Here is a 10924-nt window from a genome sequence, read left to right on the forward strand (position 1 = left end):
AGATTTAGTCCTATAGACCGCGAAATGAATTTATTTCCTCTAGGAAGATAAAATGGAGACTCCACATCTTAGCTTACAAGGGCCACTAGCGCAGGGGCTTCAGGTACGAAATGAGCTGGTGCCTTTAAGAGCAGCCGCGGTAATTTTCCACGGCCGGGACAGCCCCGCCCACGCGGCAGGGGGCAGGGTGCGACGGAGTGCGGCTGCGCGGCGCAACGCGCGCCTCCCGTTGCCAGGATACCGCCTCCTCTACCCCTGGCCCCCAAAGCCCTTTTGTTTCCAAGATGGCCTCCGAGTTCTGTTTTAATACGCACGGAACAAAGCCAATTGAACACCCTTAAGCTTAGCGGAAAGCGAGAATTGTACGACTGGCCTTAAGAGTGTCTGTTGTCAGTTTTTATTTACAATTAGAACTTTACAAAAGTCCTCTCTGTTGAGGTTGTCTGGATGGGAGAAAAATCGGGGATCGCCTCAGGGTGTGTGAGCCGTGGTCTCCTAGTCTTTTGGCTTCAAAGTTGGGGATACGTTCGTTTCTTTTGATAAGAATTCTGTTTTTTCCTGTTACGCTAGCTCAGGAAGAAGTGTTTTCAAATTTAAACCGGTCTATGACGCCCCATGTTAAAGACCATATAATTAAGTGGAGCTCAATCAGGGTAATTCCCCCTGGCCGTATCCGCTCTCCTTTAAGAATACCTGTTGATTTTTCTGTTTTTCTTTTTCCTGAAAGGTTAGGTTAAACCCAGATTAATCTCATGGTACCATTATCATTATTTTAAGATGGTAAATACCTCTGGGGATAGGAATTATGTTTTATTCATCTTTACGTCCCAGAGGCGTTTCTGTCTATAACAAATCTTGGAATAATGTTGCTAAATAATCCTAATTAATTTTTGAGGCTTTTTTACTAGCCAAGCACTGTGCTAAGAGGCGGGTACTACGAGATAGCTTTTCTCTCCTGTTTTACAGGTAGGGAAACTAAGGCACCAGGAGGTCGAGTAGTTGCCGGAAGCATCGCAGCTAGTAAATGAGGGAAACGGAGTCCAGCCCAGGCAGTCTAAGGAGAGCCTGCGCCAGGCTGCCGCTGTGCCACATACTGCCTCCGAAAACACAGCAGGGAGTCCATGATGTCTTCTAATTGCAGCACTTTTGGGGGACGAGCGTGTAAGTCTCTTTCCCTGAAATAATGTTCCTCTTTGTTGTGAATAGACTTTTCACACTTGTATCAGGGCATTTAGACGCTTACCAGACCCCGAGCTGGAAGACACAAATTCAACTAACCTTGGTGGCAGGTGTTGGGCAAATAAAATTAAAAACAAAATCTTCTGCCAACACGAAGAAATCTTTGCATAAGTAGAAGAGAAAGACAACAGTTTCATCACTGAATAGAGAAAGCATTAAACCGAAATAGGACGTGCATCACATCAATCCATTGAGAGGTTGGAAGGACAGAAAGAAATTTCACCCTTTTGCACAGCTAAGCAGATACACCCTATCACATACCTGTTCTCAGAATAACTAGTTTTAAGTAAGAGGACTTGGCACCATTTGTCATACAGAGTTCATCTTGAACTCACCTTGGCAATTGGTAGCTGGAAATCGGTATTAGCTAATTCGCATTATCCAAAGGAAAAAGTAAACTTACACCTTTATCACAGGAGGTAGGTTTGTAACTTGGAACGGGGAACCTGAGTTAGACTCCTACCCTCCCACAGAAATAGGGATGCTCTCTTCCTTGCTGATTACATTTCAAAGAGATGGCTCCCAGGTCATTCCCGGGTTGTAAAAAGGGCAAGAGGCTTATTTAGCTTTTAAAAAGGTTTACATGCCTCTCAAAGGGGCAGAGAATTTACAATCACAAATTTTCTAAAGTAAATGTTTGACTTTAGAGACCCCCTTCTGTACTAGGGAAATTTATTTCTTTAGATTTATATTTACCCTGACACGAGATACAGAGACCACTCAGGTCAGCTCTTCCAATCAAGGAATCTACTTGGATTCAAATTTTCACCTCACCAGCCCACCTTTTCACACAGACATAATAATGAGTTAAAAAGTAGGAAGCCAGGAGAAGCATATTACCTAATGCTGAGGGTTAGGTTTTCTATTTTAATTCGAATTCTTACTTCCTGGTTACTTTGAAATTACATCTAATTTCCAGCAGATGCTGAGTGAATTTGCGTGCTGCACTAGACCATGAAAATGTGTCTAAGACCTGCCAAACAGACAACTGGCTTTCATGTACTTTTGAGTTCAGTCTTAACTCTTCTGTCTTCCCTCTTCATTGCACAGCCTTGGACATGTCTGACGGGGAGGACCTCCCCCTCCCCCAACCTCTTAAGCCTCCTCTGCCCGACCTCAGCTTCTTTAACAAAAGGCTCAGGTTGCTTGTGGCCTCCCTGCCTTAGCATAGGGTGATACCTGACACTGGACCTCCTTCCTCTACGTTTCTGCTTGTGTCACTCAACTAGCAAGACAGCTCAGCATACTTACTTTCTGGAATCATTTCCTGACCAGCCTCCCTGCCCACTAACCTGCATCTGACTTGGTCTCCCCTGGGCACACATAGACATGGGTGCCTAGTCATGTTAAATGTATTAGTCCATAAACTTCTTGAGATTGAAGATCTTTCTTTTTTTTTTTTTTAATTAAAAAAAATTTCAAGGTTTATTTCTGAGAGAGAGCAGGGGAGGGGCAGAAAGGGAGACCCAGAATCCTAAGCAGACTCCAGGCTCTGAGCTGTCCGCACAGAACCTGACGCAGGGCTCGAACTCACAAATCATGAGATCATGACGTGAGCTGAAGTCGGATGCTTAACCAACTGAGCCACTGAAGCACCCCAAGATCCAAGATCTTTCTAAAAAAAAAAACAAAAAAAAAAAAAAAAAAGGCTTTGAATTCCCAACACCTCACAGCAGGGTGCCTGACGCTCAAACTGGTGAATCACAGGCTTCATCCAGACCACCAAACTATTTTGTTTAACTCTTTTTAAAATTTGTTTTTTTAAAAATTCCAGATCACATTTTAAAATCTGGATTTACCTACAAACCAGGGTCTTTGACGTCTCTTTAAAATTAAGATGTGGCCATCCTGGGTCTGCTCCACCAGGTACCTGGTAAAGATACTGGCCACTTTATTGATTTATCTTTTGACGTTTATTTATTTTAAGAGACAGAGAGCATGAGTGGGAGAGGGGCAAAGAGAGAGAGAGAGGAGGAGAGAAAGAGAGAGAGAGAGGTACCTGTTTCCACCAGGTACCTGGTAAAAATACTGGCCACTTTATTGATTTATCTTTTGAAGTTTGTTTATTTTAAGAGACAGAGACAGAGAGCGTGAGTAGGAGAGGGGCAGAGAGAGAGAGAGAGAGAGAGAGAGAGAGAGAATCCCAAGCAGGCTCCACACTGTCGACACAGAGACTGACAAAGGACTCTATCTTAGGAACCCTGAGATCATGACCTGAGCTGAAATCAAGAGCCACGGACCCAGAGACCGCCACTTTAGACAGGACAGGAGCTCTCCACTCTGCCTCAGCCTTTGCCACTCCCTATAGTTTTCCCACTGAAGCCAAGTATGAGGTATCATTTATAGTGAGTGTGCACTGATATTTTTCTTAGAGTAAAATACTTCTCAGTACCAAAAGAGAGGCAGCAAGACTAAAGGATCTTCTGAGGATAGTGGGAGAGAGCCCATTTCATGGTGGGAGAGAAGAGTTGTCTCTGTGTTGATTAGACACATAAAATATGTCTGTCTCAATTTTTCTTAAAATCCACCTGCTTTGCTTATTTACATTTGTTCCTGGCCACTACGGATATTTGAGTTTTTGACCCGTACATAGATACTCAAAAGCTATTTGAAGAAGGGAGGGAAGAAAAGAGAAAAGAAAAATAAGTTCAGCAGATGGTTAGGATTCCAAACTTTTTAATTCAGCTACTTAAACAGACTTTCCAATTTACTACCATTATCCAGTCCTTCAGTTTCTCCCTGAGCATCTACCTCTTCTGACATTTGCGGCAGATTGGTCGAGCATGCATGTGATACTCAGATTCTGATAGCAATTTAGCAAAACCCAGTGAGGTAGATTCATACATATGCCCTCTCTTCTTGATGACTCCACAGGCATAGAATGCGCACAACAAAAAAGTTCACTTCATTCAGGTAATTGGTTTTCAGAAGCTTAATCACAGCACTTTAAAATAGATAATGTTTGATGGATAGAACTGATAACTATTCTGTAAAATTTCCTAATAAGAGAAAATTGTTAGTCCTGTTGCAATCTGTGTTTACATATCACAAGGAGCATCTAAATAAATACTAACTTTTCTCTCTAAACACCAGTGAGATAAGAATCACCGATGTGATGTGCGTACAAAGTAGAATATTGATGTTCTGTCTCACGTAAAACTGATCAAGATAACAAAACCTTACTTAAGAAGTTTCAAACATTGCTTAATAGAGCTTTTGTTTTCAAGGGAGGATTTTCAATTATCATTTCCTCCTAAATTGTCATAGCTTAGATTTACATTGTTTGAACGGGCATCCTATCTGGTTTAAAGGGAGTAGGGAATCTTTCTGAACACCTTGAGTGTTTGCTGTCCTTTAATGGCATTATTAAGTTGGAATGATAAAATGGAATGATAAAATGCAAAGTACTCCTTTCTGCCCTGAACGTGCTATGACATCATAAAATGAAGCTCAAGTCACCTGTCTCCTTTTCCTTGCCTGGATTTAAAAGCCATTAAGTTATTGTCTTGCCTGGCCGTACCTGTCCTTTTCAAATGTGTGGAGCTACTGGGCAGTGGTTGGTAGTGGGCTCTGTTAGGAAAAGCCTCACAGTTAATTCTGACATATGCTGTCTTTAAGAACCTCCAGTGTTCCTGTTAGGCCCACTTAAAAACAAGTGAAGGTTATACAGCAATTGGGGAGGGGTGTCTAAAGGAGAAGGGTGCGTTAGAGAATTTTACATTTGTTAACACTCGTTGTGAAAGACTTCTATGCACTTGGAGAAAAAACAATCGGCTATGCAAGTTGCGTTTCTTTTGGACTTGAGAAAACCCAAAAGAACCCACCACCCAATAGAAAGGACCTAAAAGCAAAGTTGGAGTCCTGAGACCTGTGATTTCTTGAAAAGACTCCGTGATTTCTTGAAAAGACACTGTAAGGTTTGGGTGAGGTGGCTCTGCTGCTGAGAAAATGGAAATAAATTGCCTCTTTCCGCACCTAGAAAGCTGCCCAGAAATTCACATTTCGTTCTGTGTTAGAAAATCCAGAGCACGTAGTAGGGTTTGTTTATTCTGCCATCTGATCACAGTCCTCCAGATATTTCAACAGTCATGCTCGATTATGTTGTTGGCACAAGGACCACACAATCTTTAGTAGCTAAGGAAGTTCGTTGGCAAATAGATTCCTTGTATGTGATGTAAAAACAGGCTTATTCAGAGAACTACACGTTTACTTGTGGCTTGATGTGAGAAACTGAAGCTTTGATTATTGCTGTTTCTCTAAGCATGCTGTAATAACTGTGTCCTGTCTACAAAAACGGAGAAATATTGAATCTTTGCAGATTCTCGTTAGCCTCAACAAAGGTAGCAGCACAAGTATTTTGATCCCTCGCTTTATTTTAAGGATACTGCCAATCGGCTGCCTAGGTGGCTCAGTTGGTTAAGCATCTGACTTTGGCTCAGGGCATGATCTTTCGGTGTGTGGGTTTGAGCCTCGCGTTGGGCTCTGTGCTGACAGCTCAGAGCCTGGAGCCTGCTTCAGATTTTGCGTCTCCCTCTCTCTCTGCCCCTCCCCTGTTACAGAGCCAGGCTGGATCACTGACGGAAGAACCAAGCGGCACTCCTGGAGCGGAGATCTTGGAGGATCGGAGATTTATTTACATTGATGGGCTCAGGGGAGACCGTTTCTCCAAAGATCTGAGCCCCGAGCAATTGATAATCTTACAGCTTCCGCATTTGTGCCCATGGCTGAGAGAGACAAACAAGCCAAGGAAGAGGGGGAGGGAGGACTGGCCTTCGGACAAATGGAGAAGGGCTAACCTAAGAATCTCGAGTGTGCCTGCCACATTCCTTTTTCTTTTTAGGTCAGGGTTTTGTTTTTCCCCCCGCATCATTCGCCCACTTTGATGCCTTTAAAAATCTTCCTTTTAGTAGGCGTCATCTTTCTGTCTTATCGATTGATATCCTTGAAGGGCTGAAATACACGCTGCAGTTTGGCATGTGGCAGTCTTTTCAATGAGGCACGCCAGGGTGTTTAGGATGCGTGGGCCAATGGTTACGAGCAAGGTTATGGAAAGGAGTGGTCCTGCCAGGGCAGGGAGCAAGGTGTCCAACTTGCAAAATCCCATCCTTTTCAAAGACTGTTACCCTTTTGTTGTCTGCGTTGAATTCTTTCTGTCAGTTCCCTGACTTTAGTTTTGATTACTCCTAATTGGTTTACAAAATAACAGCATTCCTCTCCTAGAAAGATGCAAGTGCCTATCTTTCCTGCAGTAAGGAGATTGAGGACTCGCCTATTTTGGAGGGCTACTGCTGCCAGGGAGCTTATTTGATTTTGTAAGGTCACCAGGGAGTCAGCGACCCGCTCCACATCCTCATTTAGTTCCTGGGATAGCTTGTGGTATAGTCCTACAGAAGAGTCTATGCCTCGTCTCCGGGTTCCTATCCCTGTAGCAATTCCTATTTGTCTTAGGACAGGTAGCCGGACTCCTGGTTTAGCCTGGGGCTTAGGGCTAAAGGCTGCCAGGAATTGGCCTTCAGTGTATACAGATATCTGGGGTGGGGGTGGGGGGTGTAGGAAGACTAGCGCATCTGAGTCCAGTTGGCCTCTAAGCATTGATAGGCTGAATTGGAGCATAGGCAGAAAACCCCGGGAGGTGAGCATAGGGTTTCATTTTTATCTATGGTTAGGTTTTTCCTGCATAGGGAGGTCCCGTCTGTATCCTCAGGGAGTATCCAAGTTAGATTAACAGCATTTGTGAGAAGAACCCCTGTAGCCAAGGGCCCAATTAAGACAGTAGCATTTGTTGTGAGATTTTCAGGAGCTTCCCAGTCCCAGGGGACAAGAGTGGCTAAGTAAGCCCTTCCAGGGGAGAGGCAAACGCATCCAGCAAATCTGGATGGTGTTTATGCCATGGAGGACCTGGTAGGTGGTGTTGGCCAGCGCCAGAGAGTGGGAAATCAGAAATCATTTGATGAAGGGCCGAGAGGTTTAGGCCCCAGTAGGGTGTTGGAGTGGTCGCCTTTATGGCTGTACCAGCTTGGCCTGTGTATTTTTTATAACCTTTTGAAGGGCCTTATCCTGCATTCCTCCCCCATCTGACATTCCCAACAGGGGAAGGTAAGTAAAGCAGGCTTTCTTCCCTTTTGTAAGGCCCTTGTTTTTGCAGAGTCCATCTGTTTTGATAATCTCTGTGGCCCAAAATTTACGTGACCCAGCGTCCTGTGACTGGCAAACAAAGCCCCGCCCCCCCGCCCAGCCTTGTAACATTTTCTATTGAGGTGAGGGAGCTGAATGCTTTTGTTTTCTCTGACTTTCCTCTTGTTACCATCTTATAACAATCCTCAGGACATTGTGGGTATGCAATAATTGTGAGGGTGAGAGAGGTTAGCATAAGATCTAAGGAATACATAATAGCCCTCCCATCCAGAGGAGGTAGGTGAGACCCAACATAAGCTTTTTGACCCATGTCCAATCTGTTGAGGCAACCTCTGCTAGTCCGATGGCAAGAAGCAAGGCAAGAGGCAGGGGTTGACAGAGTTGCTTGAACAGGGGTGTTAAGGATGGTCCAATTAATCCGTCGAATCCTCAGGCTTCGGCCAGGCTTAGACCAGCCAGCTTCTGGGACATGGCTGGAGCAGGGCTGAAGGTCTCAGGAGTTGGAGTCTTCCAGAGGGTTAGTTTGAGCAGGTCTACTGGGTCTGGGTCAGCTCTCCAGGTCAGAGACTCCTCAGGACTGGCTCTCTTGAGACCCTGGAATGATAAACCCATGGGGTGATGCCTGAAACCTTAAGGGCGGTAAGGGTGGTTAAGATAACAATGTGTGGCCCAGTCCACTGTGGTTTAAGAGGTTTCTTTTTCCAGTCCTTGACCCAGACTGAGCCTCTTAGCAAGAAGGGATGTACTAGGGACCCTAGGAGAATTGGGGCTCTTTCTATAATATATCTTTGTAACTCATTTAAGGTGGTCTCCAGTGCCTGAAGCTGTTCACTTATTCCTTTATCCCCAACCTGATGTAAGTTTCCTGAAAGATTTCCCAGGCATGAGGGAGGCCACCCATATATTAACTCGAAGGGGGAGAAACCTAATGTCCCAGGTGTGCAGCAAGCATGCTAGAGCTAAGGGCAGTAAATCTGGCCACGGGAGGCTAGTCTCTTGACAGGAACTTGCTAAGGTTTCTCTGAGGGTGCAATTCATCTGCTCTACTTTTCCTGAGCTCTGGGGCCAGTAAGCGGTGTGGAGTCCCCAGGTAATGTTGAGAGACTTAGTCAAGGTCTGCATAATATCCGCCACAAATGCGGGCCCATTGTCACTGTGACTTGTTAAGGGCAGGCCCAACCGGGGCACGATTTCCCGCAGGAGGACTTTAGCCAAGTCTTGGCTTCATTCCGTCCTGGTCGGGAAGGCTTCAACCCATCCAGAGTATGTGCACATTATCACCAGGAGGTATCTGAACCCCTTGCTTGGCCGCACATCTGTGAAGTCTATCTCTAGACCTTCAAAGCGGGTTAGCTCCTATTCTTTGGACACCTGGCAGGGGCCATGGTGCAGACTGAGCATTGTTTTTAGCACATATTATGCATTGTTCACTGGTAGCTTTGCATAGCGCTGGCCATTGGCTGATGTAGTAGTGTTATTTGAGGAGGGCCTCTAATGCAGTCTTTCCTAGATGAGCAAGTTGGTGATACTCCTTGACTAGGTGTCCCCCTGTTGCTGATGGAACGAAGACACATCCATCTGGCATAACCATCATACCTCCTCAGTCAGGGTGGCCCCTTCTGCCACGGCCCATTTTCTTTCTTCTCCAATGTAACTGGGTGGACGGGTTTTCACTGGAGACATCAGGGTCCTTGCAGGCCTATCTGTGTCTTTGCCGGCTGTGGCCTTGGTTGCTTCATCTACCAGGCGCTTTCCCCACGCTGTGGGGTAGTCTACCTTCCAGTGTCCCTTAAAGTGGAGGATTGCTGTTTCCTTTGGAAGCCAGATGGCGTCAAGGAGTTTTAGTATTTCTTTCTTGTTTTTGATAGCTTTCCCTGTGGCAGTAAGGAGCGCCCTTTCCTTATAGATGGCCCCATGTACAGGTACAGTAACAAAGGCATATCGAGAGTCAGTGTAAATGTTCGCTCGTTTGCCTTCACTGAGGGTGAGAGCTCGGACTAAGGCATATAGTTCAGCTCGTTGTGCTGACCACCCTTCAGGTAATGTCTTGGCTTCTAAGACTTCAGTAGTTGTGGTCACTACATAACCTGCTTTTTGGGCACCTTCCTGTAAGTAACCCCTACCGTCATTAAACAGGGTGAGCTCCGGATTTTTTATAGCTTGATCCCGTAGATCTGGGCAGCTAGCATAGACCTCATCTGTTACTTTGGAACAGTCATGGTCGGGTTCCCCCTCTTCCGTGGGGAGGAAAGTTGCTGGGTTTAATGTCCTTACTGTTTCGAGGGTGACCCACGGGTTTTCACAGAGGAGCCCTTGGTATCATGTTAGCCAAGAGTTGGAGAGGAAGCAGTGCCCCTGTGTGTTCATGAGGGACATAACTGTGTGTGGGACCTTGACATTAAGTCCTTGCCCCAGGGTAAGTTTGTCTGCTTTCTTAATGAGTAGGACTGTGGCCGCTAGTGCCCTAAGACATAGTGGCCACCCTGCGGCAACAGGATCCAGTTTCTTTGACAGGTATGCACCTGGCTGTGGCCAAGGTCCTACAGTCTGAGTGAGTAGTACCCTGAGTGCTATTTTGTCTTTTTCATGTACAAAGAGATTGAAGGGCTTTTCTGTGTCTGGGAGGCCCAGAGATGGAGCCGGCCTTATAGCTGTCTTTATTTCTGTGAAGGCTGTTCTCGCTTCCACACAGGGGGCTCCAGTCCACACAGGGGGCTTTTGATCTGTTCCCCCTAATAGATCATAGAGGGGTCTTGCCACTGCTGAGAACCCAGGGATCCAGATGTGGCATAATCCTGCAGCCTCCCAGGAATTCCTGCAGGCCCTTCTTTGTTTGGGGCTGTGGCAAAGAGATGATGACCTTCTTCCTTCCCAGCCCTAGTTCTCTCTTTCCCTGGGTGAGGAGGAAACCTCAGTATGGGACCTGCTGCTGGTAGATCTGTGCCTTCTTCCATGAGACTCGGTACTCCGAGTCTGACAGGAGCTGCAGGAGGGCCTTTGTGCCTCCTGTGCAGTTTTCTTGGGTGTCGCTGGCAAGGAGGAGGTCATCTACATACTGGAGGAGGGTGCATCTCGTGGCTTCTCTTGGAAAGTTGGCAAGGTCTGCAGCCAGCGCCTCCCCGAAGAGGGTTGGTGAGGTTTTGAACCCTTGTGGAAGGTGGGTCCAAGTGAGTTGCATTTGATGTCCTGTATTGGGTTCAGTCCATTCAAAAGCAAACAGTGGTTAGCTCTGGGAAACTAGGCTGAGACAGAAGGCATCCTTTTAGATCCAGGCAAGTGAACCATCTGGCTGATCCTGGAATTTGGCTGAGGAGCACGTATGGGTTCGGAACCACTGAATGCAGAGAAATAGTTATGTTGTTGATGGCCCATAGGTCTTGAACCGGTCAGTATCTTCCTCCTGGCTTCTTGACTGGCAAGAATGGGATATTCCGAGCTGAATGGCATTTAACTAGGATACCCGCCTCTTTCAGTTTGACCAGATGCTCTTGGATGACCATCTTAGCTTCTTGTGGAAGTGGGTACTGCCTCTGCCTCTGAGGCTGGGCTT

At 46.0% G+C, this 10924-nt stretch overlaps 1 long non-coding RNA gene across 2 annotated transcripts; it reads left to right on the forward strand.

The window, feature by feature from the left end:
- Positions 1 to 238: 238 nt before the first annotated feature.
- LOC109273382 (uncharacterized) lies at positions 239 to 10054 on the forward strand. Of its 2 annotated transcripts, XR_002083012.2 has the most exons (3): positions 239 to 362; positions 967 to 1161; positions 5799 to 10054. It is a non-coding gene; the product is annotated as an uncharacterized LOC109273382 (long non-coding RNA). The 2 variants fall into 2 exon arrangements; XR_002083011.2 differs by lacking the exon at positions 5799 to 10054 and having other exon boundaries at positions 967 to 1405.
- The last annotated feature ends 870 nt before the right edge of the window (positions 10055 to 10924 follow it).

This window comes from Panthera pardus, unplaced genomic scaffold (genome assembly GCF_024362965.1).
Source record: "Panthera pardus isolate Hobbes unplaced genomic scaffold, ASM2436296v1 HiC_scaffold_24, whole genome shotgun sequence".
Classification (NCBI taxonomy): domain Eukaryota; kingdom Metazoa; phylum Chordata; class Mammalia; order Carnivora; family Felidae; genus Panthera; species Panthera pardus.